This window comes from Dermacentor silvarum, chromosome 1 (assembly GCF_013339745.2).
Source record: "Dermacentor silvarum isolate Dsil-2018 chromosome 1, BIME_Dsil_1.4, whole genome shotgun sequence".
NCBI classification, from domain to species: Eukaryota; Metazoa; Arthropoda; class Arachnida; order Ixodida; family Ixodidae; genus Dermacentor; species Dermacentor silvarum.
The window spans coordinates 416,602,599-416,613,790 of record NC_051154.1 but is presented as its reverse complement, the minus strand read 5'-3'; the positions used below and the strand labels follow the sequence as shown (position 1 = coordinate 416,613,790).

The following is an 11,192-nucleotide window of genomic DNA, read 5'->3' as shown; positions in this document are numbered from 1 at the left end:
TAAAGAGTCGCTAACCACCGGAGGATGGAGAAACAACGGCTACACTAGAGCAAGTACAAAGGATTTGCCTCTAGTTCAAAAGAAATTTTATAATGTGGCGTTGTTCAACGCGCGCATGGTATGATGGCATAAGCAATCGCATTAAAGAATCGCTAACCATCGGAGGATAGAGAAACCACGGCTGTTTTATAGCAAGAACAAAAGATTTAACCGCGTGTCTTCTATCGATTGTGATGCCCGTTGCCGTTGTGGTCGCGAAGTGGACGCCCTAACAGCTGCGCTTTATGTATGTTTGGCCGCAACACTTGTCGCTGTGCTTGCTGTTGTCACCTGGCTAGCGTCTTCTTCCAGCGATGCTAGAATGGCGAACGGTTGTACTTACATAGGTACTTGTTTCATCGATGAACCTAGATTTTGGTTGCTGCCGAGAGCGGCGTTGTCGAGCTTTCTTAGTAGCTTTCAACTTCGTAGGGCATATCGTGGAATTGATGTCAAGATCGTTTGTTTGGCATAGCCCACATCGAAAGGATGCTGATGGGTCAGGCCCCACTTTGCTTGCTGCTATTGTTGTGCTTGAATGTTACTTGTTTGGCTGGGCACAGATTCGCCCAATAAAGAGTTAACTTTGTAACTCACAGTTCTTACACTGGGTCGTTCTTCAACATCACTACAACGTGACAATATTCCTGGCTGAAGTTTCTCCCCATTACCTGCGCTCTTTGTCAGAGCAATTGCAAGTTTCATCATCACGATTTTATTTTCTTGAAGACCCCCGTAGTAGACATATAGTAGGGATTGAAGCACAGTTTTTACCCGCCGCGGTGGCTTAGCGGCTATTGTGTTGCGCTGCTAAGCACGAGCCCGCGGAATGAAGTCCCGACCGCCGCGGCCGTATTTCGATTGGGACGAAATGCAAAAACGTCCACGTCGCGTGTATTGGGGGCGCTGTAAGGATGCCCTGATGGTCAAAATTAATCCGGAATCCCCTACTCCGGCGCGCCTCATAATCAAATCGTGGTTTTGGCAAGCCAAATCCGAGAATTCAATTCATACACGGTTTCCCACCGGTGGCCTTTGTGCAGCGTTTGCAACAACGCATGGACATTTTAATCTATGAAAGGAGCATGTCGGCTGAAAATATTGTAATCGCTTCCGATAACATAACGCCGCTGTAAGAAGCGAGCCATTCTGCCCGAGTGATCAAAAGACTCGGGAGAAGCCAGATGGCTGCGCGATAACCGAAGAAACGCAAGCACGACGAACGTGCGAGCCAGCTGTGCCTCCAGACACTCGGTCAAATGCCGAAGCAGATATGATGGAGCTGAGCAACCAGTCCAGGCGACTTCTATTTGAAGGTTTAGTCGATAAGCACGGTACCTCGTCAAGAATAGCAACGTGACACACAACAGATATGATGGGATGCGCATGCGCACTGGCTCTCGAACGCAAGTATTACAGCAGGATCTGGACCGGAAGGTGGCACGTCCATGGGTATGACTGTTTTCACAACAAATCCATGCAGGGGAGGGGCCTCGCTTCAGTGACGTATCACAATTTTTTTTTTTGCTCTTTGTTTGGCGGCGCGGTCGGTTGTGCCCCAGTCATACCTCGGAAACTCCGCTGGTTTCTTGTCCACGCAAATTGCAGCGCCATCCATTAGATGGATGCGAAACCGAAATAGCTTTTCCTTTCTTTATTGTCAACCCTCTCTCAACTTTGTCGTTTCTCTATCGCCTTCAACTATCGGCGGCGCGGCTGGCGCGGCCCGCGCTCGTCGTCGGCCGTGCTGATAACGGGCAAAACGGCAGCAATTGTTTTTTCTGGCATTATCTAGTCAGTTTTGCGGTTTTCGCCTTCTGGGGTAGCAGTGTGGTCCGTGTGGTACCCTACCGTTGCACGTTTGTCGCTGTTCGTGTGTGGTTCAATGGTGTGCGAACGCATCAGCACGAAGTGAGCCATGCGACGTGAAATTCTTCCGCATCCATAAAGTCAACAGGTGAGCACTGTGCAGTTCAATTCTCGGTATTTATTTGTGATAGTAATTGTGCGCAGTTGTACATGGCAGTCCGGTGGTGAGGCAGCAGCTAGCTGATTCAAAAACACCACAACAATGCAGTAAATCGTTATGTCAACAAGCAGCGAACATAAAGCTCCTTACAAATATAGTACGACCTGTGCGTATCGCAAGGTGTAGGTGTGCCCAAGTGTGTAGGTGTGCGCTTTGCACTTATTTCTTGGTAATTGGCCGCCATCGATTAAAAAACCGTTTCTGAGAATTTGGGTTGACATATCGCAACTAGTACTCTGCCGCGATGCGAAACGAGCTCAGTTTTGTATGTTCCAACTGCGATGTTATAATTTATGATCTTCACTGTTCTTCACGATGGAAGCGTTTTTAACCTACGCTGGAAGGATGGACCTAATTGGTTTGCCCAGAGACAAGGTCAACAACCGCAGAATATGCTCGGCGCACTTCACGGAGGTGCATTTTATGAACCGAGCGAGAAGCAGGCCATGAGAAGCTATTCTGCGCATTGCCCATTGGGGCAATTACACCAAATGTTTTTTTACATGTGCGTACATGAAACACCATCCACGTTTCGTTGTATTCTATAGTGTGTTGCACTGTCTGCTCCAATTCTGGTATTCGCAAACGAACACAATAAAGTGATTCCGAAGAACTGTTGTGTTGTAAGTGGAATTATTTTTAATACAATTTGGGCACGTGCTTACTTGATTGTAATAATGAACTCGACGGCGTGCATGAAAACGCAAGAAGAATCCACCGCGCACAAGCACGCAGCACGAATGGCACGGCTGGACAGATGAGCCCGGAGCGCGCGCTTCGGTCTGGCGGCGCGTCTGATAATGCCCGCGATCAAAAAAAAAAAAAGAGCGCGCCCCGGACAGCTAAAGAAATAAAAAAATATTGCGCTAGGCTTGAGGGGAGGGTGAGGCGAGGCATGGGAGAGGGATAGGAAAGTCAAGAGGGGAAAGGAGAAACGAGTGGAACAACGTTATCATATAAAAGGAAGAAAAAAGTACCATAGCGAAAGGGAGGGTAAAAAAAATCGCGCTGCTTTTCTTTCTTTTTTTCTTTTTTCGTCACTGTAGTACCGTCATCCATCCGCTAGGGCCTAACTGAAGTGCACCTTGGCGCTAGCGTCGACTGAGCGTCTGCTATTGGAGAACCAATGGGAGATATAGGAAGATTCACCCCCCTAGCTTATGTTGGCATCGTGGTCCGTATGCTTTTGCTCACAGGCGACAAAACAATTCGCGTTGCTCATGTAGCCTGATTACACGGTTCTGCGAGAATATCGACAACAGATGCAATCAGCTACACCAACTGAGAATGTTCTGATACACGCGTATTGCGCCGACCGGCAACAGTGAAGGAGTAGTCCCCGAAAAAATTCACCGGCGATTACTTTACTCCCTGATGCGAAATTTGAGCGCAGCTGTGTACGTTTTTTCATTTCCGGATACATTGGCTGGCGCGGGCAATCTGTCGCGTTCGGCACGTTGCAAACGGAGCGAAGTGTAGAGCGACTTCCTCGCTAATCTGGAGATCGCGAGAGGAAGCATGTGGGTGACGCGTGGGCGCGATTAACACCATCCGCCGGAGACGACCTCAGCTCATGCAGCACTTCGTTTCCATACAGACGAGGCGCGCTACTCTGGCGCCATCTTGTAGTCATCGTCGCCACAAAGCCCCTGTTGCGCAGCACTACTTTTTTTTCTTGCGCTTTCGCTCCTCCGTTTCCATCGCATGGCTTCCGCTGCACCCCCCTCCTCGTCCTCTGCCGCTATCTTCATCCCCCGATACGCCCCTCGTTGGCTCTCATCTTTCGCTGTGCTCGTTCGCTCGGTTACGAGGTACGACGCCGATGCTCGCCACAGGAACAGGCGCCTAAGAGCTGCGCTTTAAAAGGGTAAAAATGTACACGTGTAACTCTAATGCAACAAAGGATGACCGCGCATGCTTCAAAGAGAACTCAATTAGCAAAAAGCTACTTGGTTGTTCTGTATGTTCCATTTCAGATTTCAGTAAAGAATACTTTGAAATGTGCATGTTAATGACGGCCTGTACTTTTTGAACACCAGAATGTGAAAATTCTTTGATAATAAAGATGAGAAGGCTTTACGTTATTCGTAAACATCACTGTTTTTCTAATAGTTTAATTCTTACTATATTTATATTCCATTCAGTCTTCTTCGCACACCCCTCGGCCACAATGCACGAGATTTGATGTATTTTTAAAATGAAATTTTGTGGTTTTACTCGCCGAAACGACAATATCGTCGTAACGCACGCCGTAGTGGGGGACCTGCGGGTTTATCTTACCTCTGGAGTTCTTACCGTGAACCAAATGCACGGTACACGTGCCCTTCGCCGTTATCGAAATGCAGCCGCCGAGGCCGGGATTTGATCCCGTGACCTCGGCGTTAGTAGCGCAACGCTAAAGGCACTACGCACCACGGTGTGTGAGACTCAGCATAGTTCCCTGTGTTTAGTACGGGGAACATCCAGAAACAATTTAAGATACGGGGTAACTGATCATAGGCGAAAGCCTTATATGTCTCATTAGTAAGTCGATGTGTAACACGAGAACAAGGTGAGGGCAGGAGCGAACGTTTCGACAAGTGGACTTGTCTTCTTCAAGGCAACATATGCGCTCCCATTGCCAACATATTGTTGGCCAGCATTGCCAAGAATAGGCCAACCTCCCATTGCTGTCACTAAATCCTTTCGTCCTTTTATCTATATATCAACACCCCCCCCCCCGCTTTACCACCTTTTTTTTGTGCGCCTGAACACCATTTTTCCGATGCTTCTTTTATTCTCCCTGGCAGGCACGATAGTTCACTGACCCCCAGCCAAGCAGACGCCCCCCCCCCCCCCCCCTGTCCAGACCCCTTGCATGAAAAGAGGAACCTGCCATGACACGTCAACCTGCTAACACACAGCGCTGCCTCAAACCCCTCCACCGACTATCAGTAGTACATTATATTTCTTTTCAATTCTACACTCTCGCTCGTTACCTCACCGACCCGCCTCACCTTCTCTCCCCTTTAGAAGAACCCTACCTATATATACTGTGCCGAGGAGAGCATATGCTGCCTTGAAGAAGACAAGTCCACTTGTCGAAACGTTGGCTCCTGCCCTCACCTTGTTCTCGTGTTACTCATCGCCTTGAATCGCCATCTCCCACATTCCCTTGTTTTCCCTCATTAGTAAGTCGATTGAGCGAAAATGCATCGGGCGACACGAAAGGTACAAAAAGGCTATGAATCCTCGACCTTAGGTGGGAGTCGAACCACGACCATTTGTGGGAGTCCAACTCATGACCTTTGGTGTTAATCAAGGCAAAGTTAATTCAGGCACAGTTAATTAAGATAGAGTTAATTAATGCTCTCAAACCGTCAACCTTGGGTGGGAGTCGAACCCTCGACCTTTAGAATTAGTGAGTTACGAGGGATGACTCAGCGAATTAAACTAAGTGAATAACGCGGATGTGTACGTCATGTGTCCGTCTTAAATGTTACGGCACTTGGGCTTTGGCCTTCAAGTCGTCTTAAGGATAACATTAGAGAACCTGTGAGCTTTGGGGCTAGTGGTTAGATTTTTACATAATGCCTTAGAAATCGCCTCAATTTCACACCTTACCTTCGTGAGCATTCCGTATTCGACTTGCTGTTAAGAAGTTTAGACATGCCAAGGGTTGTTTCATTTGCTAAATGGCTAAGTCCGTCAAAAAATTAAATAAATGCATGAACGTCTTACGCAGATATTTTACACTAACTTGTCAACGGTCGAGGCAACTTGGGATTGGAAGCATAGCGCGACAAGGATGATCTTATGCACCGTTATTTAAGCGCAACCCTTTTTACTGTGCCCATAAAAACTTAATTACCAAAGAAAATCTGTGCCTCCGAGTAGACTGCACAGTCCGGGACGAGTGGCGTGTAATGCAGTATTGCGACTGTCCCGAAAGCAATCTTTTCACTTCTAATACAGTCACCGACGACGGCGACAAAGCAATGTTGTACAAAAAACGCAGCACGCCTTCTGTACTGCGCGTGCTTACTGCGAGCCCCGAAGAAAAGCAGCGTGATCTAACTTTGGACGCAAAAACGAGCGCAGCCCATTGGTGGCGCTCACTCCTAATAAGAAGATGCTACCATGGTCGAGATAAGCAAGAGACATTTGGAGTATTGGTGGAAACAAAATCAGGCGAGAGATTGATACGATCGGATTCTTTAAAGGCATAAGGTAGACAGAAGACAGTTTTAGTATAGCGTGAAATGCTTGCGTTAGCGTGAGCGTGTTCCGCACGCTAAACATTTGTGGGATGCTGTGGTGTGCGTCCCTTCAAGACGTTTAGCTTAACGTAGGAGAACGCCAATGTAAAGAAGACGTTCAAGGACAAGGTGCCATCTGGTGCCTCGTGACTAACGTATCTAAGCCAAAGCAATCCATTAGCAACCATTCTGATGTTGCTAGGCGGACGCATCTCGTCAGGCTTAGGGATGCCGGAATCGCCGAATGATCTCAGAAATTGGACGCGCTGTGCGCTCATAACTAGCGTTTCAGGTGAGTTTAGAGGAAGCGAAAGCTCATTTCAATAGTTACTGGCGATGAGCGATCAACGAAAGTGAGAGCGTAGCCATCACGAGAATTGACCGTGAAGCGGGAACCATGGGTGCCACCCTGTTCGACAACGCTATTTCTTAGCGTCCATACCTTGCGTTGCGTGCGTTAGCGCGGAACGCTAAATACCAAAAATAGCGTACGTACGCAAGAGCTCCAGCACCGTTTACGTACAGCGCACGCGCAGTGTGCAGCAAGCGACGCGAACGCTATCTGTTTGCGTTTGCTGCTATACGTTATAATAAAACTGTCTAGAAACGTTTTGAGGAAGAGAGTCAAGATAAAGAGATGTATACAAAAATGATAAAAAGAAAGGCATGTATAGCATACCTTAGTAACTCCAGCAGGCTAGGTGACTATTTGTCACCGCCCCGTTTCATCATCAAGGCAGTGCTGAAGTTCTGAACACCCCGCAGGGGCGTCTGCGCAAGCAGGCGTTTGGTGAGTTGCGCCACCACGTACCCGAGCACACGAGGGTTGGACCCTCCCGCGTCTAACCGTGCGCGGCTTAGCCGTGTCTGGGGAAAGGGGGATCCTGGGGGTTGAGCCGATGCTGGGTGCTCGGACCTTTAAGGCCCCCCGGCGGAGGCAACACACCTCTTCGGCCTCTGCTTCACATAGACGGCACCTCCAGACTGACCCACCTGGAGGAAATTGGCAGTCGCCTTTTCCTGTCTCTCTCTCCTCAAATCTGCGTCTCTCTCTCATACTTTCGGTCTTTCCTGTCTTCTACTCTCTTCCACTTACTTCCTTTTTCGCTGGCGGCAAGGGTTAACCTTGTGTGGCTATCCTACCTTGGGTACACCATATTAGGTTATAGTAGCGGCGTACGACTGGCGTCGTGCAGACTTGTGTACAAGCTCTGCCGCGTCCCCTCGTTGGGCTCCGTGGTGGGCGGTCGGCGCTGTTGCCGAACACATACACCTTCTTATGGCAGCGCAAACCTCTGTCGTCTATGATCGGCCTCTGAAAAGAGGCCGCACCGAAGCAACATTCCAGTTCTCCTTTCGGAGCAACACCCCAGCATTCCCCAAGTACCATGTAGTCCATAGTGAGAACAACACACCCGTGAGAAAACTGTCTCCTTTCCTGGTGGCCAAGTGCCTAAAAGACAAAATTGGACCGACATACAAAGCCTCAAAAATGTCTAGCGGGGACCTCCTCCTAGAACTAAATGACAAAGACCAAGTACAAAAGCTCTCGGAACTTACCAGTATTGGCGATGCCACAGTTACAATTTCAGCCCACAGAACTCTAAACACAAGCAGGGGTGTGATATCCGAGGAGGACTTCCTTTGTTTGAGCGATGAGGAACTGCTGGAGGGTTTCCAACAAAACGTGACCAAAGTACAAAGGATTGTCATCCGCAGAAATGATCAAGAAATTCCGACAAAACATGTCATACTCACCTTTGGAACAAGCGAAATGCCTACCTCTCTAAACGCAGGGTACGTAAAAGTAAATGTCAGACCATATATCCCGAACCCCCGACGATGTTTCAAGTGTCAAAGGTTTGGACATGCTTCACACGCATGCCGAGGACAAACAACCTGTGCTAAATGCAGTTCCAATGACCATCAATCTGACAATTGCGCTTCTTCTCTACACTGTGTCAACTGCAAAGGGGACCATCCAGCCTACTCGCGGTCCTGCCCTTGCTGGAAAAAAGAAAAGGAAGTAGTTGCACTAACTGTGAAAGAAAAAGTCTCGTTCTATGAAGCAAGAAAGCGACTGTCTTACCTTTCTAGAAGAAGTTATGCCGAAGTGACGCAGGTGGGGGCCGCGTCACAGAGGCCTCGGGAGTCCTCCGAGCCCACGCACAGTGGTACCGCAGTGACCCCTCCAGCCCCCGTGGTGGCAGCAGCCAGTGCTGCTCCATCCTCTTCGAAGGGCCCGCAGACACCAGTCCCGCTGGGCCCTAAACTCAATCGAACTCCACGGCCCGAGACACGTGTCCCGGCGCCCACCTCTCGATCCTCCAGCGCCTCTGAGAGAGTTTGACGCAATTGACTGCCTTTTTGCGTCGACCTCCTCTGAGAGGAGGTCGACGCAAAAACCACGGTGTCATTGACGCCGAAGGACAAGCGCTCTCTCGAGCGCGCAAAGAGGGACAAAGTCCCAATAACCACACTAATTAAGAAAGTGATACCCTAAGGGTTATTGCTCCTTTGTATTAGCCTTCTCCACATCCATGTCACCTAACACCTTATATCTTATTCAATCGTAATGAAATTTTTTATCTTTCAGTTTCAAAATGGCTTTTATTATCCACTGGAACTGCAGAGGTCTATTACGCAACTTAGGTGACACCAAAGACATGCTAAGTAACTTCTCTCCTGCGGCCTTGTGCTTGCAGGAAACAAACCTTGGCGAAAAACATAAAAATTTTTTAAAAGGCTTCACTGTGGTACGGCGCGACCGTACCCAGGCGAGCCGGCTTTCGGGTGGTGTAGCCATTGTTCTGCAGGCAGGTATCGCAGCTAGAGAAGTTGCCATTAACAGTCACATAGAAGCTGTTGCTGTCACCATTTTAGCGCACAAAACCATCACCATTTGTTCGCCATACATTCCACCACAATCACATTTTACCGTAAAAGACCTAGAGTTAATTTTAAACCAGCTACCTCAACCTTTTTTAATCGCGGGTGATTTTAACGCACATAACATGCTATGGGGTAGTAAAACAAACGACACCAGGGGACAAACACTTGAAGATTTTATCCTTGTAAATGACGTATGCCTTTTAAACACCGGTGCTGCAACCTACTGCTCTCCAAGCACAGGAGCTATGAGCTGTCTGGATCTAGCACTGTGCTCTCCGTCTCTCTATAGTGATTTCCACTGGAGTATTATAGATAATTCCAATGGTAGTGACCATATGCCTGCAATCATAAAACCAGCATCCAAGCTACCTATCCTACCTTCTAGACCACCCCTTTGGAAACTTCAGCTTGCAAATTGGCCTCTCTTCACCGAAAAAGCTAGTCTACATAAACTGATCTTAGATGACCTAAGCATAGACGAAGCGAATGAGATCATTACTACTTGCATAGTTGCTGCGGCGGAAGAGGCTATTCCCCAATCTTCAGGATTATTAAGAAAAAAACTAAAACCCTGGTGAACAAACGAATGCACAGAAGCTAAAAAATTGCAAAAGAAACCGTGGGGTATCTTCCGAAGGTACCCAACCCAAGATAATCTGTTATCATTCAAAAAAGCGAAAGCAAAGGCGAGGTATATCCGTAGGCAAGCAGAACGAAATTCATGGAAAAACTATATCTCATCGATTAACAGTTCAATAACATCCAAGAGAATGTGGGATCAGGTTCACAAGTTTAGGGGCGACTATGCTTCCTACACGATCCCCGTACTCTCAACTCCAGGCACGCAAACAAGTCTACAGGAACAAGCAGACATATTAGGCCAACACTTCTACACTATATCTAGCTCGGCAAACTATTCCGCAACATTTCTTAAACACAAACAGTCCGCAGAGAAGAAAAAGCTCCCGACAACGGAAAGTTCAGACAGACCGTTTAATGTCCCTTTAACGCTCCATGAAATAAACAGAGTGATCTGTTCGGGTAAGAAATCAGCATCGGGTCCTGACAAAATACATTACACTATGCTGGCCCACTTGTCCCAGAAAGCCGTGGAGGCCTTGTTGCGGTTTTTTAACATGATCTGGGAAACGGGTAAAATGCCTGCAGAGTGGAAAAAGGCTATTATTGTTCCCTTTCTGAAGGCGGGAAAGTCACCAAATACACCTAACAGCTACAGACCTATAGCACTAACAAGTTGCCTCGCTAAATCCTACGAAAGCATAATAAATATAAGACTAACATACGTTCTCGAAACAGATAACTTACTAGACACTCATCAGTGTGGTTACAAGAAAGGCTGCTCAACAACTGACCATCTTGTCCGTCTTGAACATACCATACGTGAGGCATTCCTTTACAAACAGCACTGCCTAGCGGTGTTTTTCGACCTGGAAAAAGCTTACGACACCACATGGAGGTATGGCATTTTACAACATCTAGCTACACTAGGAATACGCGGCAGGATGCTGAACTGTCTGGCCGATTTTCTGTCAAACCGAACATTTCAAGTCCGTCTGGGCGCAACACTGTCCCGAGTCTTTGTTCAAGAAAATGGCGTCCCACTGGGTTGCGTATTAAGCACCACTCTTTTCGTGGTGAAGATGAATTCCATAAATTCGGTTATACCGTCCAACATTATGTACTCTTTATACGTCGACGACCTTCAGATTGCATTCCGTCCCTCGGGAATGTCTACATGCAAAAGGCAAACCCAGATAACAATAAACAAGTTGACGCAATGGGCCGATAAAAATGGATTTCGCTTTTCTACACAAAAAACTGTGGCAGTCGTGTTTTCACAAAAAAGGGGGCTATACCCGGACCCAGTTCTCAAAATAAATCAAAGCCCATTACCGGTTAAGCACGAACAAAAGTTCTTAGGAATCATTTTTGACAGCAAATTAAACTTCATCACTCACATTAACAGCGTAAAA

General features: G+C 47.6%; 1 long non-coding RNA gene across 1 annotated transcript in view; it reads left to right on the top strand.

Annotated features, from left to right (window-relative positions):
• Positions 1–1,894: 1,894 nt before the first annotated feature.
• LOC125942560 (uncharacterized) overlaps positions 1,895–11,192 on the top strand; it is a 70,666-nt gene continuing 61,368 nt past the window's right edge. The window contains exon 1 of the long non-coding RNA XR_007465213.1: positions 1,895–1,996. This is a non-coding gene — a long non-coding RNA (uncharacterized LOC125942560). The remainder of the gene's footprint in view (positions 1,997–11,192) is intronic.